This window comes from Lithobates pipiens, unplaced genomic scaffold, assembly GCF_037356315.1.
Source record: "Lithobates pipiens isolate NorthernLeopardFrog02 unplaced genomic scaffold, aLitPip1_a1.2 Scaffold_8, whole genome shotgun sequence".
Taxonomy (NCBI): Eukaryota; Metazoa; Chordata; class Amphibia; order Anura; family Ranidae; genus Lithobates; species Lithobates pipiens.
Window position 1 is genome coordinate 577,852,453 of NW_027507903.1, and position 27,955 is coordinate 577,880,407.

The 27,955-nt window shown below is 48.0% G+C and overlaps 28 non-coding genes across 28 annotated transcripts; all 28 read left to right on the forward strand.

Annotated features, from left to right (window-relative positions):
• The first annotated feature begins 27 nt into the window (after positions 1-27).
• Positions 28-168, forward strand: LOC143964954 (U4 spliceosomal RNA). The gene has a single exon (XR_013271389.1). It is a non-coding gene; the product is annotated as a U4 spliceosomal RNA (small nuclear RNA).
• A 1,260-nt stretch (positions 169-1,428) lies between these two features.
• Positions 1,429-1,569, forward strand: LOC143964955 (U4 spliceosomal RNA). Its single transcript, XR_013271390.1, has one exon. It is a non-coding gene; the product is annotated as a U4 spliceosomal RNA (small nuclear RNA).
• A 1,260-nt stretch (positions 1,570-2,829) lies between these two features.
• Positions 2,830-2,970, forward strand: LOC143964718 (U4 spliceosomal RNA). Its single transcript, XR_013271193.1, has one exon. It is a non-coding gene; the product is annotated as a U4 spliceosomal RNA (small nuclear RNA).
• Positions 2,971-4,230: 1,260 nt separating this feature from the next.
• Positions 4,231-4,371, forward strand: LOC143964956 (U4 spliceosomal RNA). Its single transcript, XR_013271391.1, has one exon. It is a non-coding gene; the product is annotated as a U4 spliceosomal RNA (small nuclear RNA).
• Positions 4,372-5,631: 1,260 nt separating this feature from the next.
• Positions 5,632-5,772, forward strand: LOC143964957 (U4 spliceosomal RNA). Its single transcript, XR_013271392.1, has one exon. It is a non-coding gene; the product is annotated as a U4 spliceosomal RNA (small nuclear RNA).
• Positions 5,773-6,399: 627 nt separating this feature from the next.
• TRNAK-UUU (transfer RNA lysine (anticodon UUU)) lies at positions 6,400-6,472 on the forward strand. The gene has a single exon. It is a non-coding gene; the product is annotated as a tRNA-Lys (tRNA).
• Positions 6,473-7,032: 560 nt separating this feature from the next.
• LOC143964958 (U4 spliceosomal RNA) lies at positions 7,033-7,173 on the forward strand. Its single transcript, XR_013271393.1, has one exon. It is a non-coding gene; the product is annotated as a U4 spliceosomal RNA (small nuclear RNA).
• Positions 7,174-8,433: 1,260 nt separating this feature from the next.
• On the forward strand, positions 8,434-8,574 carry LOC143964959 (U4 spliceosomal RNA). Its single transcript, XR_013271394.1, has one exon. It is a non-coding gene; the product is annotated as a U4 spliceosomal RNA (small nuclear RNA).
• A 1,260-nt stretch (positions 8,575-9,834) lies between these two features.
• On the forward strand, positions 9,835-9,975 carry LOC143964961 (U4 spliceosomal RNA). The gene has a single exon (XR_013271395.1). It is a non-coding gene; the product is annotated as a U4 spliceosomal RNA (small nuclear RNA).
• A 1,260-nt stretch (positions 9,976-11,235) lies between these two features.
• LOC143964719 (U4 spliceosomal RNA) lies at positions 11,236-11,376 on the forward strand. The gene has a single exon (XR_013271194.1). It is a non-coding gene; the product is annotated as a U4 spliceosomal RNA (small nuclear RNA).
• Positions 11,377-12,003: 627 nt separating this feature from the next.
• On the forward strand, positions 12,004-12,076 carry TRNAK-UUU (transfer RNA lysine (anticodon UUU)). Its single transcript has one exon. It is a non-coding gene; the product is annotated as a tRNA-Lys (tRNA).
• A 560-nt stretch (positions 12,077-12,636) lies between these two features.
• LOC143964962 (U4 spliceosomal RNA) lies at positions 12,637-12,777 on the forward strand. The gene has a single exon (XR_013271396.1). It is a non-coding gene; the product is annotated as a U4 spliceosomal RNA (small nuclear RNA).
• A 1,260-nt stretch (positions 12,778-14,037) lies between these two features.
• LOC143964963 (U4 spliceosomal RNA) lies at positions 14,038-14,178 on the forward strand. Its single transcript, XR_013271397.1, has one exon. It is a non-coding gene; the product is annotated as a U4 spliceosomal RNA (small nuclear RNA).
• Positions 14,179-15,438: 1,260 nt separating this feature from the next.
• LOC143964965 (U4 spliceosomal RNA) lies at positions 15,439-15,579 on the forward strand. Its single transcript, XR_013271398.1, has one exon. It is a non-coding gene; the product is annotated as a U4 spliceosomal RNA (small nuclear RNA).
• Positions 15,580-16,839: 1,260 nt separating this feature from the next.
• LOC143964720 (U4 spliceosomal RNA) lies at positions 16,840-16,980 on the forward strand. Its single transcript, XR_013271195.1, has one exon. It is a non-coding gene; the product is annotated as a U4 spliceosomal RNA (small nuclear RNA).
• A 1,260-nt stretch (positions 16,981-18,240) lies between these two features.
• Positions 18,241-18,381, forward strand: LOC143964966 (U4 spliceosomal RNA). Its single transcript, XR_013271399.1, has one exon. It is a non-coding gene; the product is annotated as a U4 spliceosomal RNA (small nuclear RNA).
• Positions 18,382-19,641: 1,260 nt separating this feature from the next.
• On the forward strand, positions 19,642-19,782 carry LOC143964722 (U4 spliceosomal RNA). Its single transcript, XR_013271196.1, has one exon. It is a non-coding gene; the product is annotated as a U4 spliceosomal RNA (small nuclear RNA).
• Positions 19,783-20,409: 627 nt separating this feature from the next.
• TRNAK-UUU (transfer RNA lysine (anticodon UUU)) lies at positions 20,410-20,482 on the forward strand. Its single transcript has one exon. It is a non-coding gene; the product is annotated as a tRNA-Lys (tRNA).
• Positions 20,483-21,042: 560 nt separating this feature from the next.
• On the forward strand, positions 21,043-21,183 carry LOC143964967 (U4 spliceosomal RNA). Its single transcript, XR_013271400.1, has one exon. It is a non-coding gene; the product is annotated as a U4 spliceosomal RNA (small nuclear RNA).
• A 627-nt stretch (positions 21,184-21,810) lies between these two features.
• On the forward strand, positions 21,811-21,883 carry TRNAK-UUU (transfer RNA lysine (anticodon UUU)). The gene has a single exon. It is a non-coding gene; the product is annotated as a tRNA-Lys (tRNA).
• Positions 21,884-22,443: 560 nt separating this feature from the next.
• LOC143964968 (U4 spliceosomal RNA) lies at positions 22,444-22,584 on the forward strand. Its single transcript, XR_013271401.1, has one exon. It is a non-coding gene; the product is annotated as a U4 spliceosomal RNA (small nuclear RNA).
• A 627-nt stretch (positions 22,585-23,211) lies between these two features.
• TRNAK-UUU (transfer RNA lysine (anticodon UUU)) lies at positions 23,212-23,284 on the forward strand. Its single transcript has one exon. It is a non-coding gene; the product is annotated as a tRNA-Lys (tRNA).
• A 560-nt stretch (positions 23,285-23,844) lies between these two features.
• On the forward strand, positions 23,845-23,985 carry LOC143964969 (U4 spliceosomal RNA). Its single transcript, XR_013271402.1, has one exon. It is a non-coding gene; the product is annotated as a U4 spliceosomal RNA (small nuclear RNA).
• Positions 23,986-24,612: 627 nt separating this feature from the next.
• TRNAK-UUU (transfer RNA lysine (anticodon UUU)) lies at positions 24,613-24,685 on the forward strand. The gene has a single exon. It is a non-coding gene; the product is annotated as a tRNA-Lys (tRNA).
• A 560-nt stretch (positions 24,686-25,245) lies between these two features.
• Positions 25,246-25,386, forward strand: LOC143964970 (U4 spliceosomal RNA). Its single transcript, XR_013271403.1, has one exon. It is a non-coding gene; the product is annotated as a U4 spliceosomal RNA (small nuclear RNA).
• A 628-nt stretch (positions 25,387-26,014) lies between these two features.
• On the forward strand, positions 26,015-26,087 carry TRNAK-UUU (transfer RNA lysine (anticodon UUU)). Its single transcript has one exon. It is a non-coding gene; the product is annotated as a tRNA-Lys (tRNA).
• Positions 26,088-26,647: 560 nt separating this feature from the next.
• Positions 26,648-26,788, forward strand: LOC143964971 (U4 spliceosomal RNA). Its single transcript, XR_013271404.1, has one exon. It is a non-coding gene; the product is annotated as a U4 spliceosomal RNA (small nuclear RNA).
• A 627-nt stretch (positions 26,789-27,415) lies between these two features.
• On the forward strand, positions 27,416-27,488 carry TRNAK-UUU (transfer RNA lysine (anticodon UUU)). Its single transcript has one exon. It is a non-coding gene; the product is annotated as a tRNA-Lys (tRNA).
• Positions 27,489-27,955: the final 467 nt, after the last annotated feature.

Here is a 27,955-nt window from a genome sequence, read left to right on the forward strand (position 1 = left end):
CAGATGTTGGCAGGCACCGATTTGGTTAGCTTTGCGCAGTGGCAGTATCATAGCCAATGAGGTTCACCTGAGGCGTGATTATTGCTAATTGAAAACTTTTCCCAATACCCCGCCATGATGACTTGAAATACAGTCAGCACTGGCAATTTTTGAGAGTCTCTGAGGAGACTGAGCAATGTGTTTTAAACAGTAGATAAGTGACGGCTTCTTACGTGCAGACTGAGATGCGTTAGAGTTGAGGAAGTGTGTCACGTGCCTGGTGACACTATAGAGAGCTTTTCTGTCATCACGCAGCCTGGGTAGAACAATCTGGGATTGGCACGCGCTGCTCGTTCTTCACTTGCCTGTATTCAAGAGTGGCCTCGACCTCGTTTTTTGGCCTGGGTTTCTTCTGCTGGACCTGGCAACATGAGGCTAAAGGTGAACTGTCTTTATTTGTAACCCAGTCACTGATTAAGAATACTGGAAGCGTGTTGGGCGGTGTCTTTTTGCAAGGTGAAACAAGGCCCTTGTTTCCGGTGAAAGAGCATTGACCTGTAGGTAAAACTAAGGCAGAAACTTTAGGCGTTCTCCACCTATACCGGACTGGACCCTATCTGCATGGTTGCAGGTTAGATTCTCCCTTTTATAGTCAACCTGTTCCAGAAAATGAAACGGAAGAGGATGATTAGCCAGCCTGGGCAAGCCAAATACTTTCGCTTTCAGGCACCCGGTGCCCTTGGCTCGATGGTCTTTTTCCACCATGGATGTCAAGATTTAAGCAGCTTGGACCACTATGGAGGAGGAGCTTTCAGAGCCCAGATAGCTCAGTCGGTAGAGCATCAGACTTTTAATTTGAGTGTCCAGGGTTCAAGTCCCTGTTCGGGCGGTGCCTCTCACCAACCCTTGAGCCCCTGGAGCTGCCAATAGGGCAGTCTTTATGCACATCTGTGAGGAATGATCAGAGAGATGAAATGTCCTAACTTCCCCCTTTCTAGGCTCCTGTAATCTGCCAGAAATAAAGGTGGCTGAAGGTGATTGCTTGAACAAATATTTCCCAAATACCCTTGTCTATGGCAGCTTACCTGGGCTCCAGTTCAGGCATGTTATCTAGCAAACTTTCAACAAAGGGCCCAAATCCTTCCACCTTGGTCTTTTTTCAGCAGCATAGCTGTTCAGACACATATGCTCCCAGTGGCCCTTCAGGGCTGCTGTGGGAGAAACCTATCTGACAACCGAGGGGCCCTGTCCCTTTAGATTCTCCTTAGTTCTTTCAAATGCTAACACTATTCAGTGGGTAAACAATGCCAACTTATGCATCATCCCTGTCTCATTAGCATGCCAAGTCCCAGAATGCTCAGCGGCCCACTGGATGACACTTATGTGTCTCACCTCAATGTCAATTTCTCCTTCAATGAAGGGCAGATGTTGGCAGGCACCGATTTGGTTAGCTTTGCGCAGTGGCAGTATCATAGCCAATGAGGTTCACCTGAGGCGTGATTATTGCTAATTGAAAACTTTTCCCAATACCCCGCCATGATGACTTGAAATACAGTCAGCACTGGCAATTTTTGAGAGTCTCTGAGGAGACTGAGCAATGTGTTTTAAACAGTAGATAAGTGATGGCTTCTTACGTGCAGACTGAGATGCGTTAGAGTTGAGGAAGTGTGTCACGTGCCTGGTGACACTATAGAGAGCTTTTCTGTCATCACGCAGCCTGGGTAGAACAATCTGGGATTGGCACGCGCTGCTCGTTCTTCACTTGCCTGTATTCAAGAGTGGCCTCGACCTCGTTTTTTGGCCTGGGTTTCTTCTGCTGGACCTGGCAACATGAGGCTAAAGGTGAACTGTCTTTATTTGTAACCCAGTCACTGATTAAGAATACTGGAAGCGTGTTGGGCGGTGTCTTTTTGCAAGGTGAAACAAGGCCCTTGTTTCCGGTGAAAGAGCATTGACCTGTAGGTAAAACTAAGGCAGAAACTTTAGGCGTTCTCCACCTATACCGGACTGGACCCTATCTGCATGGTTGCAGGTTAGATTCTCCCTTTTATAGTCAACCTGTTCCAGAAAATGAAACGGAAGAGGATGATTAGCCAGCCTGGGCAAGCCAAATACTTTCGCTTTCAGGCACCCGGTGCCCTTGGCTCGATGGTCTTTTTCCACCATGGATGTCAAGATTTAAGCAGCTTGGACCACTATGGAGGAGGAGCTTTCAGAGCCCGGATAGCTCAGTCGGTAGAGCATCAGACTTTTAATCTGAGGGTCCAGGGTTCAAGTCCCTGTTTGGGCGGTGCCTCTCACCAACCCTTGAGCCCCTGGAGCTGCCAATAGGGCAGTCTTTATGCACATCTGTGAGGAATGCTCAGAGAGATGAAATGTCCTAACTTCCCCCTTTCTAGGCTCCTGTAATCTGCCAGAAATAAAGGTGGCTGAAGGTGATTGCTTGACCAAATATTTCCCAAATACCCTTGTCTATGGCAGCTTACCTGGGCTCCAGTTCAGGCATGTTATCTAGCAAACTTTCAACAAAGGGCCCAAATCCTTCCACCTTGGTCTTTTTTCAGCAGCATAGCTGTTCAGACACATATGCTCCCAGTGGCCCTTCAGGGCTGCTGTGGGAGAAACCTATCTGACAACCGAGGGGCCCTGTCCCTTTAGATTCTCCTTAGTTCTTTCAAATGCTAACACTATTCAGTGGGTAAACAATGCCCACTTATGCATCATCCCTGTCTCATTAGCATGCCAAGTCCCAGAATGCTCAGCGGCCCACTGGATGACACTTATGTGTCTCACCTCAATGTCAATTTCTCCTTCAATGAAGGGCAGATGTTGGCAGGCACCGATTTGGTTAGCTTTGCGCAGTGGCAGTATCATAGCCAATGAGGGTCACCTGAGGCGTGATTATTGCTAATTGAAAACTTTTCCCAATACCCCGCCATGATGACTTGAAATACAGTCAGCACTGGCAATTTTTGAGAGTCTCTGAGGAGACTGAGCAATGTGTTTTAAACAGTAGATAAGTGACGGCTTCTTACGTGCAGACTGAGATGCGTTAGAGTTGAGGAAGTGTGTCACGTGCCTGGTGACACTATAGAGAGCTTTTCTGTCATCACGCAGCCTGGGTAGAACAATCTGGGATTGGCACGCGCTGCTCGTTCTTCACTTGCCTGTATTCAAGAGTGGCCTCGACCTCGTTTTTTGGCCTGGGTTTCTTCTGCTGGACCTGGCAACATGAGGCTAAAGGTGAACTGTCTTTATTTGTAACCCAGTCACTGATTAAGAATACTGGAAGCGTGTTGGGCGGTGTCTTTTTGCAAGGTGAAACAAGGCCCTTGTTTCCGGTGAAAGAGCATTGACCTGTAGGTAAAACTAAGGCAGAAACTTTAGGCGTTCTCCACCTATACCGGACTGGACCCTATCTGCATGGTTGCAGGTTAGATTCTCCCTTTTATAGTCAACCTGTTCCAGAAAATGAAACGGAAGAGGATGATTAGCCAGCCTGGGCAAGCCAAATACTTTCGCTTTCAGGCACCCGGTGCCCTTAGCTCGATGGTCTTTTTCCACCATGGATGTCAAGATTTAAGCAGCTTGGACCACTATGGAGGAGGAGCTTTCAGAGCCCGGATAGCTCAGTCGGTAGAGCATCAGACTTTTAATCTGAGGGTCCAGGGTTCAAGTCCCTGTTTGGGCGGTGCCTCTCACCAACCCTTGAGCCCCTGGAGCTGCCAATAGGGCAGTCTTTATGCACATCTGTGAGGAATGCTCAGAGAGATGAAATGTCCTAACTTCCCCCTTTCTAGGCTCCTGTAATCTGCCAGAAATAAAGGTGGCTGAAGGTGATTGCTTGACCAAATATTTCCCAAATACCCTTGTCTATGGCAGCTTACCTGGGCTCCAGTTCAGGCATGTTATCTAGCAAACTTTCAACAAAGGGCCCAAATCCTTCCACCTTGGTCTTTTTTCAGCAGCATAGCTGTTCAGACACATATGCTCCCAGTGGCCCTTCAGGGCTGCTGTGGGAGAAACCTATCTGACAACCGAGGGGCCCTGTCCCTTTAGATTCTCCTTAGTTCTTTCAAATGCTAACACTATTCAGTGGGTAAACAATGCCAACTTATGCATCATCCCTGTCTCATTAGCATGCCAAGTCCCAGAATGCTCAGCGGCCCACTGGATGACACTTATGTGTCTCACCTCAATGTCAATTTCTCCTTCAATGAAGGGCAGATGTTGGCAGGCACCGATTTGGTTAGCTTTGCGCAGTGGCAGTATCATAGCCAATGAGGTTCACCTGAGGCGTGATTATTGCTAATTGAAAACTTTTCCCAATACCCCGCCATGATGACTTGAAATACAGTCAGCACTGGCAATTTTTGAGAGTCTCTGAGGAGACTGAGCAATGTGTTTTAAACAGTAGATAAGTGACGGCTTCTTACGTGCAGACTGAGATGCGTTAGAGTTGAGGAAGTGTGTCACGTGCCTGGTGACACTATAGAGAGCTTTTCTGTCATCACGCAGCCTGGGTAGAACAATCTGGGATTGGCACGGGCTGCTCGTTCTTCACTTGCCTGTATTCAAGAGTGGCCTCGACCTCGTTTTTTGGCCTGGGTTTCTTCTGCTGGACCTGGCAACATGAGGCTAAAGGTGAACTGTCTTTATTTGTAACCCAGTCACTGATTAAGAATACTGGAAGCGTGTTGGGCGGTGTCTTTTTGCAAGGTGAAACAAGGCCCTTGTTTCCGGTGAAAGAGCATTGACCTGTAGGTAAAACTAAGGCAGAAACTTTAGGCGTTCTCCACCTATACCGGACTGGACCCTATCTGCATGGTTGCAGGTTAGATTCTCCCTTTTATAGTCAACCTGTTCCAGAAAATGAAACGGAAGAGGATGATTAGCCAGCCTGGGCAAGCCAAATACTTTCGCTTTCAGGCACCCGGTGCCCTTGGCTCGATGGTCTTTTTCCACCATGGATGTCAAGATTTAAGCAGCTTGGACCACTATGGAGGAGGAGCTTTCAGAGCCCGGATAGCTCAGTCGGTAGAGCATCAGACTTTTAATCTGAGGGTCCAGGGTTCAAGTCCCTGTTTGGGCGGTGCCTCTCACCAACCCTTGAGCCCCTGGAGCTGCCAATAGGGCAGTCTTTATGCACATCTGTGAGGAATGCTCAGAGAGATGAAATGTCCTAACTTCCCCCTTTCTAGGCTCCTGTAATCTGCCAGAAATAAAGGTGGCTGAAGGTGATTGCTTGACCAAATATTTCCCAAATACCCTTGTCTATGGCAGCTTACCTGGGCTCCAGTTCAGGCATGTTATCTAGCAAACTTTCAACAAAGGGCCCAAATCCTTCCACCTTGGTCTTTTTTCAGCAGCATAGCTGTTCAGACACATATGCTCCCAGTGGCCCTTCAGGGCTGCTGTGGGAGAAACCTATCTGACAACCGAGGGGCCCTGTCCCTTTAGATTCTCCTTAGTTCTTTCAAATGCTAACACTATTCAGTGGGTAAACAATGCCCACTTATGCATCATCCCTGTCTCATTAGCATGCCAAGTCCCAGAATGCTCAGCGGCCCACTGGATGACACTTATGTGTCTCACCTCAATGTCAATTTCTCCTTCAATGAAGGGCAGATGTTGGCAGGCACCGATTTGGTTAGCTTTGCGCAGTGGCAGTATCATAGCCAATGAGGTTCACCTGAGGCGTGATTATTGCTAATTGAAAACTTTTCCCAATACCCCGCCATGATGACTTGAAATACAGTCAGCACTGGCAATTTTTGAGAGTCTCTGAGGAGACTGAGCAATGTGTTTTAAACAGTAGATAAGTGACGGCTTCTTACGTGCAGACTGAGATGCGTTAGAGTTGAGGAAGTGTGTCACGTGCCTGGTGACACTATAGAGAGCTTTTCTGTCATCACGCAGCCTGGGTAGAACAATCTGGGATTGGCACGGGCTGCTCGTTCTTCACTTGCCTGTATTCAAGAGTGGCCTCGACCTCGTTTTTTGGCCTGGGTTTCTTCTGCTGGACCTGGCAACATGAGGCTAAAGGTGAACTGTCTTTATTTGTAACCCAGTCACTGATTAAGAATACTGGAAGCGTGTTGGGCGGTGTCTTTTTGCAAGGTGAAACAAGGCCCTTGTTTCCGGTGAAAGAGCATTGACCTGTAGGTAAAACTAAGGCAGAAACTTTAGGCGTTCTCCACCTATACCGGACTGGACCCTATCTGCATGGTTGCAGGTTAGATTCTCCCTTTTATAGTCAACCTGTTCCAGAAAATGAAACGGAAGAGGATGATTAGCCAGCCTGGGCAAGCCAAATACTTTCGCTTTCAGGCACCCGGTGCCCTTGGCTCGATGGTCTTTTTCCACCATGGATGTCAAGATTTAAGCAGCTTGGACCACTATGGAGGAGGAGCTTTCAGAGCCCGGATAGCTCAGTCGGTAGAGCATCAGACTTTTAATCTGAGGGTCCAGGGTTCAAGTCCCTGTTCGGGCGGTGCCTCTCACCAACCCTTGAGCCCCTGGAGCTGCCAATAGGGCAGTCTTTATGCACATCTGTGAGGAATGCTCAGAGAGATGAAATGTCCTAACTTCCCCCTTTCTAGGCTCCTGTAATCTGCCAGAAATAAAGGTGGCTGAAGGTGATTGCTTGACCAAATATTTCCCAAATACCCTTGTCTATGGCAGCTTACCTGGGCTCCAGTTCAGGCATGTTATCTAGCAAACTTTCAACAAAGGGCCCAAATCCTTCCACCTTGGTCTTTTTTCAGCAGCATAGCTGTTCAGACACATATGCTCCCAGTGGCCCTTCAGGGCTGCTGTGGGAGAAACCTATCTGACAACCGAGGGGCCCTGTCCCTTTAGATTCTCCTTAGTTCTTTCAAATGCTAACACTATTCAGTGGGTAAACAATGCCCACTTATGCATCATCCCTGTCTCATTAGCATGCCAAGTCCCAGAATGCTCAGCGGCCCACTGGATGACACTTATGTGTCTCACCTCAATGTCAATTTCTCCTTCAATGAAGGGCAGATGTTGGCAGGCACCGATTTGGTTAGCTTTGCGCAGTGGCAGTATCATAGCCAATGAGGTTCACCTGAGGCGTGATTATTGCTAATTGAAAACTTTTCCCAATACCCCGCCATGATGACTTGAAATACAGTCAGCACTGGCAATTTTTGAGAGTCTCTGAGGAGACTGAGCAATGTGTTTTGAACAGTAGATAAGTGACAGCTTCTTACGTGCAGACTGAGATGCGTTAGAGTTGAGGAAGTGTGTCACGTGCCTGGTGACACTATAGAGAGCTTTTCTGTCATCACGCAGCCTGGGTAGAACAATCTGGGATTGGCACGCGCTGCTCGTTCTTCACTTGCCTGTATTCAAGAGTGGCCTCGACCTCGTTTTTTGGCCTGGGTTTCTTCTGCTGGACCTGGCAACATGAGGCTAAAGGTGAACTGTCTTTATTTGTAACCCAGTCACTGATTAAGAATACTGGAAGCGTGTTGGGCGGTGTCTTTTTGCAAGGTGAAACAAGGCCCTTGTTTCCGGTGAAAGAGCATTGACCTGTAGGTAAAACTAAGGCAGAAACTTTAGGCGTTCTCCACCTATACCGGACTGGACCCTATCTGCATGGTTGCAGGTTAGATTCTCCCTTTTATAGTCAACCTGTTCCAGAAAATGAAACGGAAGAGGATGATTAGCCAGCCTGGGCAAGCCAAATACTTTCGCTTTCAGGCACCCGGTGCCCTTGGCTCGATGGTCTTTTTCCACCATGGATGTCAAGATTTAAGCAGCTTGGACCACTATGGAGGAGGAGCTTTCAGAGCCCCGATAGCTCAGTCGGTAGAGCATCAGACTTTTAATCTGAGGGTCCAGGGTTCAAGTCCCTGTTCGGGCGGTGCCTCTCACCAACCCTTGAGCCCCTGGAGCTGCCAATAGGGCAGTCTTTATGCACATCTGTGAGGAATGCTCAGAGAGATGAAATGTCCTAACTTCCCCCTTTCTAGGCTCCTGTAATCTGCCAGAAATAAAGGTGGCTGAAGGTGATTGCTTGACCAAATATTTCCCAAATACCCTTGTCTATGGCAGCTTACCTGGGCTCCAGTTCAGGCATGTTATCTAGCAAACTTTCAACAAAGGGCCCAAATCCTTCCACCTTGGTCTTTTTTCAGCAGCATAGCTGTTCAGACACATATGCTCCCAGTGGCCCTTCAGGGCTGCTGTGGGAGAAACCTATCTGACAACCGAGGGGCCCTGTCCCTTTAGATTCTCCTTAGTTCTTTCAAATGCTAACACTATTCAGTGGGTAAACAATGCCCACTTATGCATCATCCCTGTCTCATTAGCATGCCAAGTCCCAGAATGCTCAGCGGCCCACTGGATGACACTTATGTGTCTCACCTCAATGTCAATTTCTCCTTCAATGAAGGGCAGATGTTGGCAGGCACCGATTTGGTTAGCTTTGCGCAGTGGCAGTATCATAGCCAATGAGGTTCACCTGAGGCGTGATTATTGCTAATTGAAAACTTTTCCCAATACCCCGCCATGATGACTTGAAATACAGTCAGCACTGGCAATTTTTGAGAGTCTCTGAGGAGACTGAGCAATGTGTTTTAAACAGTAGATAAGTGACGGCTTCTTACGTGCAGACTGAGATGCGTTAGAGTTGAGGAAGTGTGTCACGTGCCTGGTGACACTATAGAGAGCTTTTCTGTCATCACGCAGCCTGGGTAGAACAATCTGGGATTGGCACGCGCTGCTCGTTCTTCACTTGCCTGTATTCAAGAGTGGCCTCGACCTCGTTTTTTGGCCTGGGTTTCTTCTGCTGGACCTGGCAACATGAGGCTAAAGGTGAACTGTCTTTATTTGTAACCCAGTCACTGATTAAGAATACTGGAAGCGTGTTGGGCGGTGTCTTTTTGCAAGGTGAAACAAGGCCCTTGTTTCCGGTGAAAGAGCATTGACCTGTAGGTAAAACTAAGGCAGAAACTTTAGGCGTTCTCCACCTATACCGGACTGGACCCTATCTGCATGGTTGCAGGTTAGATTCTCCCTTTTATAGTCAACCTGTTCCAGAAAATGAAACGGAAGAGGATGATTAGCCAGCCTGGGCAAGCCAAATACTTTCGCTTTCAGGCACCCGGTGCCCTTGGCTCGATGGTCTTTTTCCACCATGGATGTCAAGATTTAAGCAGCTTGGACCACTATGGAGGAGGAGCTTTCAGAGCCCAGATAGCTCAGTCGGTAGAGCATCAGACTTTTAATTTGAGTGTCCAGGGTTCAAGTCCCTGTTCGGGCGGTGCCTCTCACCAACCCTTGAGCCCCTGGAGCTGCCAATAGGGCAGTCTTTATGCACATCTGTGAGGAATGATCAGAGAGATGAAATGTCCTAACTTCCCCCTTTCTAGGCTCCTGTAATCTGCCAGAAATAAAGGTGGCTGAAGGTGATTGCTTGAACAAATATTTCCCAAATACCCTTGTCTATGGCAGCTTACCTGGGCTCCAGTTCAGGCATGTTATCTAGCAAACTTTCAACAAAGGGCCCAAATCCTTCCACCTTGGTCTTTTTTCAGCAGCATAGCTGTTCAGACACATATGCTCCCAGTGGCCCTTCAGGGCTGCTGTGGGAGAAACCTATCTGACAACCGAGGGGCCCTGTCCCTTTAGATTCTCCTTAGTTCTTTCAAATGCTAACACTATTCAGTGGGTAAACAATGCCAACTTATGCATCATCCCTGTCTCATTAGCATGCCAAGTCCCAGAATGCTCAGCGGCCCACTGGATGACACTTATGTGTCTCACCTCAATGTCAATTTCTCCTTCAATGAAGGGCAGATGTTGGCAGGCACCGATTTGGTTAGCTTTGCGCAGTGGCAGTATCATAGCCAATGAGGTTCACCTGAGGCGTGATTATTGCTAATTGAAAACTTTTCCCAATACCCCGCCATGATGACTTGAAATACAGTCAGCACTGGCAATTTTTGAGAGTCTCTGAGGAGACTGAGCAATGTGTTTTAAACAGTAGATAAGTGATGGCTTCTTACGTGCAGACTGAGATGCGTTAGAGTTGAGGAAGTGTGTCACGTGCCTGGTGACACTATAGAGAGCTTTTCTGTCATCACGCAGCCTGGGTAGAACAATCTGGGATTGGCACGCGCTGCTCGTTCTTCACTTGCCTGTATTCAAGAGTGGCCTCGACCTCGTTTTTTGGCCTGGGTTTCTTCTGCTGGACCTGGCAACATGAGGCTAAAGGTGAACTGTCTTTATTTGTAACCCAGTCACTGATTAAGAATACTGGAAGCGTGTTGGGCGGTGTCTTTTTGCAAGGTGAAACAAGGCCCTTGTTTCCGGTGAAAGAGCATTGACCTGTAGGTAAAACTAAGGCAGAAACTTTAGGCGTTCTCCACCTATACCGGACTGGACCCTATCTGCATGGTTGCAGGTTAGATTCTCCCTTTTATAGTCAACCTGTTCCAGAAAATGAAACGGAAGAGGATGATTAGCCAGCCTGGGCAAGCCAAATACTTTCGCTTTCAGGCACCCGGTGCCCTTGGCTCGATGGTCTTTTTCCACCATGGATGTCAAGATTTAAGCAGCTTGGACCACTATGGAGGAGGAGCTTTCAGAGCCCGGATAGCTCAGTCGGTAGAGCATCAGACTTTTAATCTGAGGGTCCAGGGTTCAAGTCCCTGTTTGGGCGGTGCCTCTCACCAACCCTTGAGCCCCTGGAGCTGCCAATAGGGCAGTCTTTATGCACATCTGTGAGGAATGCTCAGAGAGATGAAATGTCCTAACTTCCCCCTTTCTAGGCTCCTGTAATCTGCCAGAAATAAAGGTGACTGAAGGTGATTGCTTGACCAAATATTTCCCAAATACCCTTGTCTATGGCAGCTTACCTGGGCTCCAGTTCAGGCATGTTATCTAGCAAACTTTCAACAAAGGGCCCAAATCCTTCCACCTTGGTCTTTTTTCAGCAGCATAGCTGTTCAGACACATATGCTCCCAGTGGCCCTTCAGGGCTGCTGTGGGAGAAACCTATCTGACAACCGAGGGGCCCTGTCCCTTTAGATTCTCCTTAGTTCTTTCAAATGCTAACACTATTCAGTGGGTAAACAATGCCCACTTATGCATCATCCCTGTCTCATTAGCATGCCAAGTCCCAGAATGCTCAGCGGCCCACTGGATGACACTTATGTGTCTCACCTCAATGTCAATTTCTCCTTCAATGAAGGGCAGATGTTGGCAGGCACCGATTTGGTTAGCTTTGCGCAGTGGCAGTATCATAGCCAATGAGGGTCACCTGAGGCGTGATTATTGCTAATTGAAAACTTTTCCCAATACCCCGCCATGATGACTTGAAATACAGTCAGCACTGGCAATTTTTGAGAGTCTCTGAGGAGACTGAGCAATGTGTTTTAAACAGTAGATAAGTGACGGCTTCTTACGTGCAGACTGAGATGCGTTAGAGTTGAGGAAGTGTGTCACGTGCCTGGTGACACTATAGAGAGCTTTTCTGTCATCACGCAGCCTGGGTAGAACAATCTGGGATTGGCACGCGCTGCTCGTTCTTCACTTGCCTGTATTCAAGAGTGGCCTCGACCTCGTTTTTTGGCCTGGGTTTCTTCTGCTGGACCTGGCAACATGAGGCTAAAGGTGAACTGTCTTTATTTGTAACCCAGTCACTGATTAAGAATACTGGAAGCGTGTTGGGCGGTGTCTTTTTGCAAGGTGAAACAAGGCCCTTGTTTCCGGTGAAAGAGCATTGACCTGTAGGTAAAACTAAGGCAGAAACTTTAGGCGTTCTCCACCTATACCGGACTGGACCCTATCTGCATGGTTGCAGGTTAGATTCTCCCTTTTATAGTCAACCTGTTCCAGAAAATGAAACGGAAGAGGATGATTAGCCAGCCTGGGCAAGCCAAATACTTTCGCTTTCAGGCACCCGGTGCCCTTGGCTCGATGGTCTTTTTCCACCATGGATGTCAAGATTTAAGCAGCTTGGACCACTATGGAGGAGGAGCTTTCAGAGCCCGGATAGCTCAGTCGGTAGAGCATCAGACTTTTAATCTGAGGGTCCAGGGTTCAAGTCCCTGTTCGGGCGGTGCCTCTCACCAACCCTTGAGCCCCTGGAGCTGCCAATAGGGCAGTCTTTATGCACATCTGTGAGGAATGCTCAGAGAGATGAAATGTCCTAACTTCCCCCTTTCTAGGCTCCTGTAATCTGCCAGAAATAAAGGTGGCTGAAGGTGATTGCTTGACCAAATATTTCCCAAATACCCTTGTCTATGGCAGCTTACCTGGGCTCCAGTTCAGGCATGTTATCTAGCAAACTTTCAACAAAGGGCCCAAATCCTTCCACCTTGGTCTTTTTTCAGCAGCATAGCTGTTCAGACACATATGCTCCCAGTGGCCCTTCAGGGCTGCTGTGGGAGAAACCTATCTGACAACCGAGGGGCCCTGTCCCTTTAGATTCTCCTTAGTTCTTTCAAATGCTAACACTATTCAGTGGGTAAACAATGCCAACTTATGCATCATCCCTGTCTCATTAGCATGCCAAGTCCCAGAATGCTCAGCGGCCCACTGGATGACACTTATGTGTCTCACCTCAATGTCAATTTCTCCTTCAATGAAGGGCAGATGTTGGCAGGCACCGATTTGGTTAGCTTTGCGCAGTGGCAGTATCATAGCCAATGAGGTTCACCTGAGGCGTGATTATTGCTAATTGAAAACTTTTCCCAATACCCCGCCATGATGACTTGAAATACAGTCAGCACTGGCAATTTTTGAGAGTCTCTGAGGAGACTGAGCAATGTGTTTTAAACAGTAGATAAGTGACGGCTTCTTACGTGCAGACTGAGATGCGTTAGAGTTGAGGAAGTGTGTCACGTGCCTGGTGACACTATAGAGAGCTTTTCTGTCATCACGCAGCCTGGGTAGAACAATCTGGGATTGGCACGCGCTGCTCGTTCTTCACTTGCCTGTATTCAAGAGTGGCCTTGACCTCGTTTTTTGGCCTGGGTTTCTTCTGCTGGACCTGGCAACATGAGGCTAAAGGTGAACTGTCTTTATTTGTAACCCAGTCACTGATTAAGAATACTGGAAGCGTGTTGGGCGGTGTCTTTTTGCAAGGTGAAACAAGGCCCTTGTTTCCGGTGAAAGAGCATTGACCTGTAGGTAAAACTAAGGCAGAAACTTTAGGCGTTCTCCACCTATACCGGACTGGACCCTATCTGCATGGTTGCAGGTTAGATTCTCCCTTTTATAGTCAACCTGTTCCAGAAAATGAAACGGAAGAGGATGATTAGCCAGCCTGGGCAAGCCAAATACTTTCGCTTTCAGGCACCCGGTGCCCTTAGCTCGATGGTCTTTTTCCACCATGGATGTCAAGATTTAAGCAGCTTGGACCACTATGGAGGAGGAGCTTTCAGAGCCCGGATAGCTCAGTCGGTAGAGCATCAGACTTTTAATCTGAGGGTCCAGGGTTCAAGTCCCTGTTTGGGCGGTGCCTCTCACCAACCCTTGAGCCCCTGGAGCTGCCAATAGGGCAGTCTTTATGCACATCTGTGAGGAATGCTCAGAGAGATGAAATGTCCTAACTTCCCCCTTTCTAGGCTCCTGTAATCTGCCAGAAATAAAGGTGGCTGAAGGTGATTGCTTGACCAAATATTTCCCAAATACCCTTGTCTATGGCAGCTTACCTGGGCTCCAGTTCAGGCATGTTATCTAGCAAACTTTCAACAAAGGGCCCAAATCCTTCCACCTTGGTCTTTTTTCAGCAGCATAGCTGTTCAGACACATATGCTCCCAGTGGCCCTTCAGGGCTGCTGTGGGAGAAACCTATCTGACAACCGAGGGGCCCTGTCCCTTTAGATTCTCCTTAGTTCTTTCAAATGCTAACACTATTCAGTGGGTAAACAATGCCAACTTATGCATCATCCCTGTCTCATTAGCATGCCAAGTCCCAGAATGCTCAGCGGCCCACTGGATGACACTTATGTGTCTCACCTCAATGTCAATTTCTCCTTCAATGAAGGGCAGATGTTGGCAGGCACCGATTTGGTTAGCTTTGCGCAGTGGCAGTATCATAGCCAATGAGGTTCACCTGAGGCGTGATTATTGCTAATTGAAAACTTTTCCCAATACCCCGCCATGATGACTTGAAATACAGTCAGCACTGGCAATTTTTGAGAGTCTCTGAGGAGACTGAGCAATGTGTTTTAAACAGTAGATAAGTGACGGCTTCTTACGTGCAGACTGAGATGCGTTAGAGTTGAGGAAGTGTGTCACGTGCCTGGTGACACTATAGAGAGCTTTTCTGTCATCACGCAGCCTGGGTAGAACAATCTGGGATTGGCACGGGCTGCTCGTTCTTCACTTGCCTGTATTCAAGAGTGGCCTCGACCTCGTTTTTTGGCCTGGGTTTCTTCTGCTGGACCTGGCAACATGAGGCTAAAGGTGAACTGTCTTTATTTGTAACCCAGTCACTGATTAAGAATACTGGAAGCGTGTTGGGCGGTGTCTTTTTGCAAGGTGAAACAAGGCCCTTGTTTCCGGTGAAAGAGCATTGACCTGTAGGTAAAACTAAGGCAGAAACTTTAGGCGTTCTCCACCTATACCGGACTGGACCCTATCTGCATGGTTGCAGGTTAGATTCTCCCTTTTATAGTCAACCTGTTCCAGAAAATGAAACGGAAGAGGATGATTAGCCAGCCTGGGCAAGCCAAATACTTTCGCTTTCAGGCACCCGGTGCCCTTGGCTCGATGGTCTTTTTCCACCATGGATGTCAAGATTTAAGCAGCTTGGACCACTATGGAGGAGGAGCTTTCAGAGCCCGGATAGCTCAGTCGGTAGAGCATCAGACTTTTAATCTGAGGGTCCAGGGTTCAAGTCCCTGTTTGGGCGGTGCCTCTCACCAACCCTTGAGCCCCTGGAGCTGCCAATAGGGCAGTCTTTATGCACATCTGTGAGGAATGCTCAGAGAGATGAAATGTCCTAACTTCCCCCTTTCTAGGCTCCTGTAATCTGCCAGAAATAAAGGTGGCTGAAGGTGATTGCTTGACCAAATATTTCCCAAATACCCTTGTCTATGGCAGCTTACCTGGGCTCCAGTTCAGGCATGTTATCTAGCAAACTTTCAACAAAGGGCCCAAATCCTTCCACCTTGGTCTTTTTTCAGCAGCATAGCTGTTCAGACACATATGCTCCCAGTGGCCCTTCAGGGCTGCTGTGGGAGAAACCTATCTGACAACCGAGGGGCCCTGTCCCTTTAGATTCTCCTTAGTTCTTTCAAATGCTAACACTATTCAGTGGGTAAACAATGCCCACTTATGCATCATCCCTGTCTCATTAGCATGCCAAGTCCCAGAATGCTCAGCGGCCCACTGGATGACACTTATGTGTCTCACCTCAATGTCAATTTCTCCTTCAATGAAGGGCAGATGTTGGCAGGCACCGATTTGGTTAGCTTTGCGCAGTGGCAGTATCATAGCCAATGAGGTTCACCTGAGGCGTGATTATTGCTAATTGAAAACTTTTCCCAATACCCCGCCATGATGACTTGAAATACAGTCAGCACTGGCAATTTTTGAGAGTCTCTGAGGAGACTGAGCAATGTGTTTTAAACAGTAGATAAGTGACGGCTTCTTACGTGCAGACTGAGATGCGTTAGAGTTGAGGAAGTGTGTCACGTGCCTGGTGACACTATAGAGAGCTTTTCTGTCATCACGCAGCCTGGGTAGAACAATCTGGGATTGGCACGAGCTGCTCGTTCTTCACTTGCCTGTATTCAAGAGTGGCCTCGACCTCGTTTTTTGGCCTGGGTTTCTTCTGCTGGACCTGGCAACATGAGGCTAAAGGTGAACTGTCTTTATTTGTAACCCAGTCACTGATTAAGAATACTGGAAGCGTGTTGGGCGGTGTCTTTTTGCAAGGTGAAACAAGGCCCTTGTTTCCGGTGAAAGAGCATTGACCTGTAGGTAAAACTAAGGCAGAAACTTTAGGCGTTCTCCACCTATACCGGACTGGACCCTATCTGCATGGTTGCAGGTTAGATTCTCCCTTTTATAGTCAACCTGTTCCAGAAAATGAAACGGAAGAGGATGATTAGCCAGCCTGGGCAAGCCAAATACTTTCGCTTTCAGGCACCCGGTGCCCTTGGCTCGATGGTCTTTTTCCACCATGGATGTCAAGATTTAAGCAGCTTGGACCACTATGGAGGAGGAGCTTTCAGAGCCCGGATAGCTCAGTCGGTAGAGCATCAGACTTTTAATCTGAGGGTCCAGGGTTCAAGTCCCTGTTTGGGCGGTGCCTCTCACCAACCCTTGAGCCCCTGGAGCTGCCAATAGGGCAGTCTTTATGCACATCTGTGAGGAATGCTCAGAGAGATGAAATGTCCTAACTTCCCCCTTTCTAGGCTCCTGTAATCTGCCAGAAATAAAGGTGGCTGAAGGTGATTGCTTGACCAAATATTTCCCAAATACCCTTGTCTATGGCAGCTTACCTGGGCTCCAGTTCAGGCATGTTATCTAGCAAACTTTCAACAAAGGGCCCAAATCCTTCCACCTTGGTCTTTTTTCAGCAGCATAGCTGTTCAGACACATATGCTCCCAGTGGCCCTTCAGGGCTGCTGTGGGAGAAACCTATCTGACAACCGAGGGGCCCTGTCCCTTTAGATTCTCCTTAGTTCTTTCAAATGCTAACACTATTCAGTGGGTAAACAATGCCCACTTATGCATCATCCCTGTCTCATTAGCATGCCAAGTCCCAGAATGCTCAGCGGCCCACTGGATGACACTTATGTGTCTCACCTCAATGTCAATTTCTCCTTCAATGAAGGGCAGATGTTGGCAGGCACCGATTTGGTTAGCTTTGCGCAGTGGCAGTATCATAGCCAATGAGGGTCACCTGAGGCGTGATTATTGCTAATTGAAAACTTTTCCCAATACCCCGCCATGATGACTTGAAATACAGTCAGCACTGGCAATTTTTGAGAGTCTCTGAGGAGACTGAGCAATGTGTTTTAAACAGTAGATAAGTGATGGCTTCTTACGTGCAGACTGAGATGCGTTAGAGTTGAGGAAGTGTGTCACGTGCCTGGTGACACTATAGAGAGCTTTTCTGTCATCACGCAGCCTGGGTAGAACAATCTGGGATTGGCACGCGCTGCTCGTTCTTCACTTGCCTGTATTCAAGAGTGGCCTCGACCTCGTTTTTTGGCCTGGGTTTCTTCTGCTGGACCTGGCAACATGAGGCTAAAGGTGAACTGTCTTTATTTGTAACCCAGTCACTGATTAAGAATACTGGAAGCGTGTTGGGCGGTGTCTTTTTGCAAGGTGAAACAAGGCCCTTGTTTCCGGTGAAAGAGCATTGACCTGTAGGTAAAACTAAGGCAGAAACTTTAGGCGTTCTCCACCTATACCGGACTGGACCCTATCTGCATGGTTGCAGGTTAGATTCTCCCTTTTATAGTCAACCTGTTCCAGAAAATGAAACGGAAGAGGATGATTAGCCAGCCTGGGCAAGCCAAATACTTTCGCTTTCAGGCACCCGGTGCCCTTGGCTCGATGGTCTTTTTCCACCATGGATGTCAAGATTTAAGCAGTTTGGACCACTATGGAGGAGGAGCTTTCAGAGCCCGGATAGCTCAGTCGGTAGAGCATCAGACTTTTAATCTGAGGGTCCAGGGTTCAAGTCCCTGTTTGGGCGGTGCCTCTCACCAACCCTTGAGCCCCTGGAGCTGCCAATAGGGCAGTCTTTATGCACATCTGTGAGGAATGCTCAGAGAGATGAAATGTCCTAACTTCCCCCTTTCTAGGCTCCTGTAATCTGCCAGAAATAAAGGTGGCTGAAGGTGATTGCTTGACCAAATATTTCCCAAATACCCTTGTCTATGGCAGCTTACCTGGGCTCCAGTTCAGGCATGTTATCTAGCAAACTTTCAACAAAGGGCCCAAATCCTTCCACCTTGGTCTTTTTTCAGCAGCATAGCTGTTCAGACACATATGCTCCCAGTGGCCCTTCAGGGCTGCTGTGGGAGAAACCTATCTGACAACCGAGGGGCCCTGTCCCTTTAGATTCTCCTTAGTTCTTTCAAATGCTAACACTATTCAGTGGGTAAACAATGCCCACTTATGCATCATCCCTGTCTCATTAGCATGCCAAGTCCCAGAATGCTCAGCGGCCCACTGGATGACACTTATGTGTCTCACCTCAATGTCAATTTCTCCTTCAATGAAGGGCAGATGTTGGCAGGCACCGATTTGGTTAGCTTTGCGCAGTGGCAGTATCATAGCCAATGAGGTTCACCTGAGGCGTGATTATTGCTAATTGAAAACTTTTCCCAATACCCCGCCATGATGACTTGAAATACAGTCAGCACTGGCAATTTTTGAGAGTCTCTGAGGAGACTGAGCAATGTGTTTTAAACAGTAGATAAGTGACGGCTTCTTACGTGCAGACTGAGATGCGTTAGAGTTGAGGAAGTGTGTCACGTGCCTGGTGACACTATAGAGAGCTTTTCTGTCATCACGCAGCCTGGGTAGAACAATCTGGGATTGGCACGGGCTGCTCGTTCTTCACTTGCCTGTATTCAAGAGTGGCCTCGACCTCGTTTTTTGGCCTGGGTTTCTTCTGCTGGACCTGGCAACATGAGGCTAAAGGTGAACTGTCTTTATTTGTAACCCAGTCACTGATTAAGAATACTGGAAGCGTGTTGGGCGGTGTCTTTTTGCAAGGTGAAACAAGGCCCTTGTTTCCGGTGAAAGAGCATTGACCTGTAGGTAAAACTAAGGCAGAAACTTTAGGCGTTCTCCACCTATACCGGACTGGACCCTATCTGCATGGTTGCAGGTTAGATTCTCCCTTTTATAGTCAACCTGTTCCAGAAAATGAAACGGAAGAGGATGATTAGCCAGCCTGGGCAAGCCAAATACTTTCGCTTTCAGGCACCCGGTGCCCTTGGCTCGATGGTCTTTTTCCACCATGGATGTCAAGATTTAAGCAGCTTGGACCACTATGGAGGAGGAGCTTTCAGAGCCCGGATAGCTCAGTCGGTAGAGCATCAGACTTTTAATCTGAGGGTCCAGGGTTCAAGTCCCTGTTTGGGCGGTGCCTCTCACCAACCCTTGAGCCCCTGGAGCTGCCAATAGGGCAGTCTTTATGCACATCTGTGAGGAATGCTCAGAGAGATGAAATGTCCTAACTTCCCCCTTTCTAGGCTCCTGTAATCTGCCAGAAATAAAGGTGGCTGAAGGTGATTGCTTGACCAAATATTTCCCAAATACCCTTGTCTATGGCAGCTTACCTGGGCTCCAGTTCAGGCATGTTATCTAGCAAACTTTCAACAAAGGGCCCAAATCCTTCCACCTTGGTCTTTTTTCAGCAGCATAGCTGTTCAGACACATATGCTCCCAGTGGCCCTTCAGGGCTGCTGTGGGAGAAACCTATCTGACAACCGAGGGGCCCTGTCCCTTTAGATTCTCCTTAGTTCTTTCAAATGCTAACACTATTCAGTGGGTAAACAATGCCCACTTATGCATCATCCCTGTCTCATTAGCATGCCAAGTCCCAGAATGCTCAGCGGCCCACTGGATGACACTTATGTGTCTCACCTCAATGTCAATTTCTCCTTCAATGAAGGGCAGATGTTGGCAGGCACCGATTTGGTTAGCTTTGCGCAGTGGCAGTATCATAGCCAATGAGGGTCACCTGAGGCGTGATTATTGCTAATTGAAAACTTTTCCCAATACCCCGCCATGATGACTTGAAATACAGTCAGCACTGGCAATTTTTGAGAGTCTCTGAGGAGACTGAGCAATGTGTTTTAAACAGTAGATAAGTGATGGCTTCTTACGTGCAGACTGAGATGCGTTAGAGTTGAGGAAGTGTGTCACGTGCCTGTTGACACTATAGAGAGCTTTTCTGTCATCACGCAGCCTGGGTAGAACAATCTGGGATTGGCACGCGCTGCTCGTTCTTCACTTGCCTGTATTCAAGAGTGGCCTCGACCTCGTTTTTTGGCCTGGGTTTCTTCTGCTGGACCTGGCAACATGAGGCTAAAGGTGAACTGTCTTTATTTGTAACCCAGTCACTGATTAAGAATACTGGAAGCGTGTTGGGCGGTGTCTTTTTGCAAGGTGAAACAAGGCCCTTGTTTCCGGTGAAAGAGCATTGACCTGTAGGTAAAACTAAGGCAGAAACTTTAGGCGTTCTCCACCTATACCGGACTGGACCCTATCTGCATGGTTGCAGGTTAGATTCTCCCTTTTATAGTCAACCTGTTCCAGAAAATGAAACGGAAGAGGATGATTAGCCAGCCTGGGCAAGCCAAATACTTTCGCTTTCAGGCACCCGGTGCCCTTGGCTCGATGGTCTTTTTCCACCATTAATGTCAAGATTTAAGCAGTTTGGACCACTATGGAGGAGGAGCTTTCAGAGCCCGGATAGCTCAGTCGGTAGAGCATCAGACTTTTAATCTGAGGGTCCAGGGTTCAAGTCCCTGTTCGGGCGGTGCCTCTCACCAACCCTTGAGCCCCTGGAGCTGCCAATAGGGCAGTCTTTATGCACATCTGTGAGGAATGCTCAGAGAGATGAAATGTCCTAACTTCCCCCTTTCTAGGCTCCTGTAATCTGCCAGAAATAAAGGTGGCTGAAGGTGATTGCTTGACCAAATATTTCCCAAATACCCTTGTCTATGGCAGCTTACCTGGGCTCCAGTTCAGGCATGTTATCTAGCAAACTTTCAACAAAGGGCCCAAATCCTTCCACCTTGGTCTTTTTTCAGCAGCATAGCTGTTCAGACACATATGCTCCCAGTGGCCCTTCAGGGCTGCTGTGGGAGAAACCTATCTGACAACCGAGGGGCCCTGTCCCTTTAGATTCTCCTTAGTTCTTTCAAATGCTAACACTATTCAGTGGGTAAACAATGCCCACTTATGCATCATCCCTGTCTCATTAGCATGCCAAGTCCCAGAATGCTCAGCGGCCCACTGGATGACACTTATGTGTCTCACCTCAATGTCAATTTCTCCTTCAATGAAGGGCAGATGTTGGCAGGCACCGATTTGGTTAGCTTTGCGCAGTGGCAGTATCATAGCCAATGAGGTTCACCTGAGGCGTGATTATTGCTAATTGAAAACTTTTCCCAATACCCCGCCATGATGACTTGAAATACAGTCAGCACTGGCAATTTTTGAGAGTCTCTGAGGAGACTGAGCAATGTGTTTTAAACAGTAGATAAGTGACGGCTTCTTACGTGCAGACTGAGATGCGTTAGAGTTGAGGAAGTGTGTCACGTGCCTGGTGACACTATAGAGAGCTTTTCTGTCATCACGCAGCCTGGGTAGAACAATCTGGGATTGGCACGCGCTGCTCGTTCTTCACTTGCCTGTATTCAAGAGTGGCCTCGACCTCGTTTTTTGGCCTGGGTTTCTTCTGCTGGACCTGGCAACATGAGGCTAAAGGTGAACTGTCTTTATTTGTAACCCAGTCACTGATTAAGAATACTGGAAGCGTGTTGGGCGGTGTCTTTTTGCAAGGTGAAACAAGGCCCTTGTTTCCGGTGAAAGAGCATTGACCTGTAGGTAAAACTAAGGCAGAAACTTTAGGCGTTCTCCACCTATACCGGACTGGACCCTATCTGCATGGTTGCAGGTTAGATTCTCCCTTTTATAGTCAACCTGTTCCAGAAAATGAAACGGAAGAGGATGATTAGCCAGCCTGGGCAAGCCAAATACTTTCGCTTTCAGGCACCCGGTGCCCTTGGCTCGATGGTCTTTTTCCACCATGGATGTCAAGATTTAAGCAGTTTGGACCACTATGGAGGAGGAGCTTTCAGAGCCCGGATAGCTCAGTCGGTAGAGCATCAGACTTTTAATCTGAGGGTCCAGGGTTCAAGTCCCTGTTCGGGCGGTGCCTCTCACCAACCCTTGAGCCCCTGGAGCTGCCAATAGGGCAGTCTTTATGCACATCTGTGAGGAATGCTCAGAGAGATGAAATGTCCTAACTTCCCCCTTTCTAGGCTCCTGTAATCTGCCAGAAATAAAGGTGGCTGAAGGTGATTGCTTGACCAAATATTTCCCAAATACCCTTGTCTATGGCAGCTTACCTGGGCTCCAGTTCAGGCATGTTATCTAGCAAACTTTCAACAAAGGGCCCAAATCCTTCCACCTTGGTCTTTTTTCAGCAGCATAGCTGTTCAGACACATATGCTCCCAGTGGCCCTTCAGGGCTGCTGTGGGAGAAACCTATCTGACAACCGAGGGGCCCTGTCCCTTTAGATTCTCCTTAGTTCTTTCAAATGCTAACACTATTCAGTGGGTAAACAATGCCCACTTATGCATCATCCCTGTCTCATTAGCATGCCAAGTCCCAGAATGCTCAGCGGCCCACTGGATGACACTTATGTGTCTCACCTCAATGTCAATTTCTCCTTCAATGAAGGGCAGATGTTGGCAGGCACCGATTTGGTTAGCTTTGCGCAGTGGCAGTATCATAGCCAATGAGGTTCACCTGAGGCGTGATTATTGCTAATTGAAAACTTTTCCCAATACCCCGCCATGATGACTTGAAATACAGTCAGCACTGGCAATTTTTGAGAGTCTCTGAGGAGACTGAGCAATGTGTTTTAAACAGTAGATAAGTGACGGCTTCTTACGTGCAGACTGAGATGCGTTAGAGTTGAGGAAGTGTGTCACGTGCCTGTTGACACTATAGAGAGCTTTTCTGTCATCACGCAGCCTGGGTAGAACAATCTGGGATTGGCACGCGCTGCTCGTTCTTCACTTGCCTGTATTCAAGAGTGGCCTCGACCTCGTTTTTTGGCCTGGGTTTCTTCTGCTGGACCTGGCAACATGAGGCTAAAGGTGAACTGTCTTTATTTGTAACCCAGTCACTGATTAAGAATACTGGAAGCGTGTTGGGCGGTGTCTTTTTGCAAGGTGAAACAAGGCCCTTGTTTCCGGTGAAAGAGCATTGACCTGTAGGTAAAACTAAGGCAGAAACTTTAGGCGTTCTCCACCTATACCGGACTGGACCCTATCTGCATGGTTGCAGGTTAGATTCTCCCTTTTATAGTCAACCTGTTCCAGAAAATGAAACGGAAGAGGATGATTAGCCAGCCTGGGCAAGCCAAATACTTTCGCTTTCAGGCACCCGGTGCCCTTGGCTCGATGGTCTTTTTCCACCATGGATGTCAAGATTTAAGCAGTTTGGACCACTATGGAGGAGGAGCTTTCAGAGCCCGGATAGCTCAGTCGGTAGAGCATCAGACTTTTAATCTGAGGGTCCAGGGTTCAAGTCCCTGTTCGGGCGGTGCCTCTCACCAACCCTTGAGCCCCTGGAGCTGCCAATAGGGCAGTCTTTATGCACATCTGTGAGGAATGCTCAGAGAGATGAAATGTCCTAACTTCCCCCTTTCTAGGCTCCTGTAATCTGCCAGAAATAAAGGTGGCTGAAGGTGATTGCTTGACCAAATATTTCCCAAATACCCTTGTCTATGGCAGCTTACCTGGGCTCCAGTTCAGGCATGTTATCTAGCAAACTTTCAACAAAGGACCCAAATCCTTCCACCTTGGTCTTTTTTCAGCAGCATAGCTGTTCAGACACATATGCTCCCAGTGGCCCTTCAGGGCTGCTGTGGGAGAAACCTATCTGACAACCGAGGGGCCCTGTCCCTTTAGATTCTCCTTAGTTCTTTCAAATGCTAACACTATTCAGTGGGTAAACAATGCCCACTTATGCATCATCCCTGTCTCATTAGCATGCCAAGTCCCAGAATGCTCAGCGGCCCACTGGATGACACTTATGTGTCTCACCTCAATGTCAATTTCTCCTTCAATGAAGGGCAGATGTTGGCAGGCACCGATTTGGTTAGCTTTGCGCAGTGGCAGTATCATAGCCAATGAGGTTCACCTGAGGCGTGATTATTGCTAATTGAAAACTTTTCCCAATACCCCGCCATGATGACTTGAAATACAGTCAGCACTGGCAATTTTTGAGAGTCTCTGAGGAGACTGAGCAATGTGTTTTAAACAGTAGATAAGTGACGGCTTCTTACGTGCAGACTGAGATGCGTTAGAGTTGAGGAAGTGTGTCACGTGCCTGGTGACACTATAGAGAGCTTTTCTGTCATCACGCAGCCTGGGTAGAACAATCTGGGATTGGCACGCGCTGCTCGTTCTTCACTTGCCTGTATTCAAGAGTGGCCTCGACCTCGTTTTTTGGCCTGGGTTTCTTCTGCTGGACCTGGCAACATGAGGCTAAAGGTGAACTGTCTTTATTTGTAACCCAGTCACTGATTAAGAATACTGGAAGCGTGTTGGGCGGTGTCTTTTTGCAAGGTGAAACAAGGCCCTTGTTTCCGGTGAAAGAGCATTGACCTGTAGGTAAAACTAAGGCAGAAACTTTAGGCGTTCTCCACCTATACCGGACTGGACCCTATCTGCATGGTTGCAGGTTAGATTCTCCCTTTTATAGTCAACCTGTTCCAGAAAATGAAACGGAAGAGGATGATTAGCCAGCCTGGGCAAGCCAAATACTTTCGCTTTCAGGCACCCGGTGCCCTTGGCTCGATGGTCTTTTTCCACCATGGATGTCAAGATTTAAGCAGTTTGGACCACTATGGAGGAGGAGCTTTCAGAGCCCGGATAGCTCAGTCGGTAGAGCATCAGACTTTTAATCTGAGGGTCCAGGGTTCAAGTCCCTGTTCGGGCGGTGCCTCTCACCAACCCTTGAGCCCCTGGAGCTGCCAATAGGGCAGTCTTTATGCACATCTGTGAGGAATGCTCAGAGAGATGAAATGTCCTAACTTCCCCCTTTCTAGGCTCCTGTAATCTGCCAGAAATAAAGGTGGCTGAAGGTGATTGCTTGACCAAATATTTCCCAAATACCCTTGTCTATGGCAGCTTACCTGGGCTCCAGTTCAGGCATGTTATCTAGCAAACTTTCAACAAAGGGCCCAAATCCTTCCACCTTGGTCTTTTTTCAGCAGCATAGCTGTTCAGACACATATGCTCCCAGTGGCCCTTCAGGGCTGCTGTGGGAGAAACCTATCTGACAACCGAGGGGCCCTGTCCCTTTAGATTCTCCTTAGTTCTTTCAAATGCTAACACTATTCAGTGGGTAAACAATGCCCACTTATGCATCATCCCTGTCTCATTAGCATGCCAAGTCCCAGAATGCTCAGCGGCCCACTGGATGACACTTATGTGTCTCACCTCAATGTCAATTTCTCCTTCAATGAAGGGCAGATGTTGGCAGGCACCGATTTGGTTAGCTTTGCGCAGTGGCAGTATCATAGCCAATGAGGTTCACCTGAGGCGTGATTATTGCTAATTGAAAACTTTTCCCAATACCCCGCCATGATGACTTGAAATACAGTCAGCACTGGCAATTTTTGAGAGTCTCTGAGGAGACTGAGCAATGTGTTTTAAACAGTAGATAAGTGAAGGCCTTTTTACGTGCAGACTGAGATGCGTTAGAGTTGAGGAAGTGTGTCACGTGCCTGTTGACACTATAGAGAGCTTTTCTGTCATCACGCAGCCTGGGTAGAACAATCTGGGATTGGCACGCGCTGCTCGTTCTTCACTTGCCTGTATTCAAGAGTGGCCTCGACCTCGTTTTTTGGCCTGGGTTTCTTCTGCTGGACCTGGCAACATGAGGCTAAAGGTGAACTGTCTTTATTTGTAACCCAGTCACTGATTAAGAATACTGGAAGCGTGTTGGGCGGTGTCTTTTTGCAAGGTGAAACAAGGCCCTTGTTTCCGGTGAAAGAGCATTGACCTGTAGGTAAAACTAAGGCAGAAACTTTAGGCGTTCTCCACCTATACCGGACTGGACCCTATCTGCATGGTTGCAGGTTAGATTCTCCCTTTTATAGTCAACCTGTTCCAGAAAATGAAACGGAAGAGGATGATTAGCCAGCCTGGGCAAGCCAAATACTTTCGCTTTCAGGCACCCGGTGCCCTTGGCTCGATGGTCTTTTTCCACCATGGATGTCAAGATTTAAGCAGTTTGGACCACTATGGAGGAGGAGCTTTCAGAGCCCGGATAGCTCAGTCGGTAGAGCATCAGACTTTTAATCTGAGGGTCCAGGGTTCAAGTCCCTGTTCGGGCGGTGCCTCTCACCAACCCTTGAGCCCCTGGAGCTGCCAATAGGGCAGTCTTTATGCACATCTGTGAGGAATGCTCAGAGAGATGAAATGTCCTAACTTCCCCCTTTCTAGGCTCCTGTAATCTGCCAGAAATAAAGGTGGCTGAAGGTGATTGCTTGACCAAATATTTCCCAAATACCCTTGTCTATGGCAGCTTACCTGGGCTCCAGTTCAGGCATGTTATCTAGCAAACTTTCAACAAAGGGCCCAAATCCTTCCACCTTGGTCTTTTTTCAGCAGCATAGCTGTTCAGACACATATGCTCCCAGTGGCCCTTCAGGGCTGCTGTGGGAGAAACCTATCTGACAACCGAGGGGCCCTGTCCCTTTAGATTCTCCTTAGTTCTTTCAAATGCTAACACTATTCAGTGGGTAAACAATGCCCACTTATGCATCATCCCTGTCTCATTAGCATGCCAAGTCCCAGAATGCTCAGCGGCCCACTGGATGACACTTATGTGTCTCACCTCAATGTCAATTTCTCCTTCAATGAAGGGCAGATGTTGGCAGGCACCGATTTGGTTAGCTTTGCGCAGTGGCAGTATCATAGCCAATGAGGTTCACCTGAGGCGTGATTATTGCTAATTGAAAACTTTTCCCAATACCCCGCCATGATGACTTGAAATACAGTCAGCACTGGCAATTTTTGAGAGTCTCTGAGGAGACTGAGCAATGTGTTTTAAACAGTAGATAAGTGACGGCTTCTTACGTGCAGACTGAGATGCGTTAGAGTTGAGGAAGTGTGTCACGTGCCTGGTGACACTATAGAGAGCTTTTCTGTCATCACGCAGCCTGGGTAGAACAATCTGGGATTGGCACGCGCTGCTCGTTCTTCACTTGCCTGTATTCAAGAGTGGCCTCGACCTCGTTTTTTGGCCTGGGTTTCTTCTGCTGGACCTGGCAACATGAGGCTAAAGGTGAACTGTCTTTATTTGTAACCCAGTCACTGATTAAGAATACTGGAAGCGTGTTGGGCGGTGTCTTTTTGCAAGGTGAAACAAGGCCCTTGTTTCCGGTGAAAGAGCATTGACCTGTAGGTAAAACTAAGGCAGAAACTTTAGGCGTTCTCCACCTATACCGGACTGGACCCTATCTGCATGGTTGCAGGTTAGATTCTCCCTTTTATAGTCAACCTGTTCCAGAAAATGAAACGGAAGAGGATGATTAGCCAGCCTGGGCAAGCCAAATACTTTCGCTTTCAGGCACCCGGTGCCCTTGGCTCGATGGTCTTTTTCCACCATGGATGTCAAGATTTAAGCAGTTTGGACCACTATGGAGGAGGAGCTTTCAGAGCCCGGATAGCTCAGTCGGTAGAGCATCAGACTTTTAATCTGAGGGTCCAGGGTTCAAGTCCCTGTTCGGGCGGTGCCTCTCACCAACCCTTGAGCCCCTGGAGCTGCCAATAGGGCAGTCTTTATGCACATCTGTGAGGAATGCTCAGAGAGATGAAATGTCCTAACTTCCCCCTTTCTAGGCTCCTGTAATCTGCCAGAAATAAAGGTGGCTGAAGGTGATTGCTTGACCAAATATTTCCCAAATACCCTTGTCTATGGCAGCTTACCTGGGCTCCAGTTCAGGCATGTTATCTAGCAAACTTTCAACAAAGGGCCCAAATCCTTCCACCTTGGTCTTTTTTCAGCAGCATAGCTGTTCAGACACATATGCTCCCAGTGGCCCTTCAGGGCTGCTGTGGGAGAAACCTATCTGACAACCGAGGGGCCCTGTCCCTTTAGATTCTCCTTAGTTCTTTCAAATGCTAACACTATTCAGTGGGTAAACAATGCCAACTTATGCATCATCCCTGTCTCATTAGCATGCCAAGTCCCAGAATG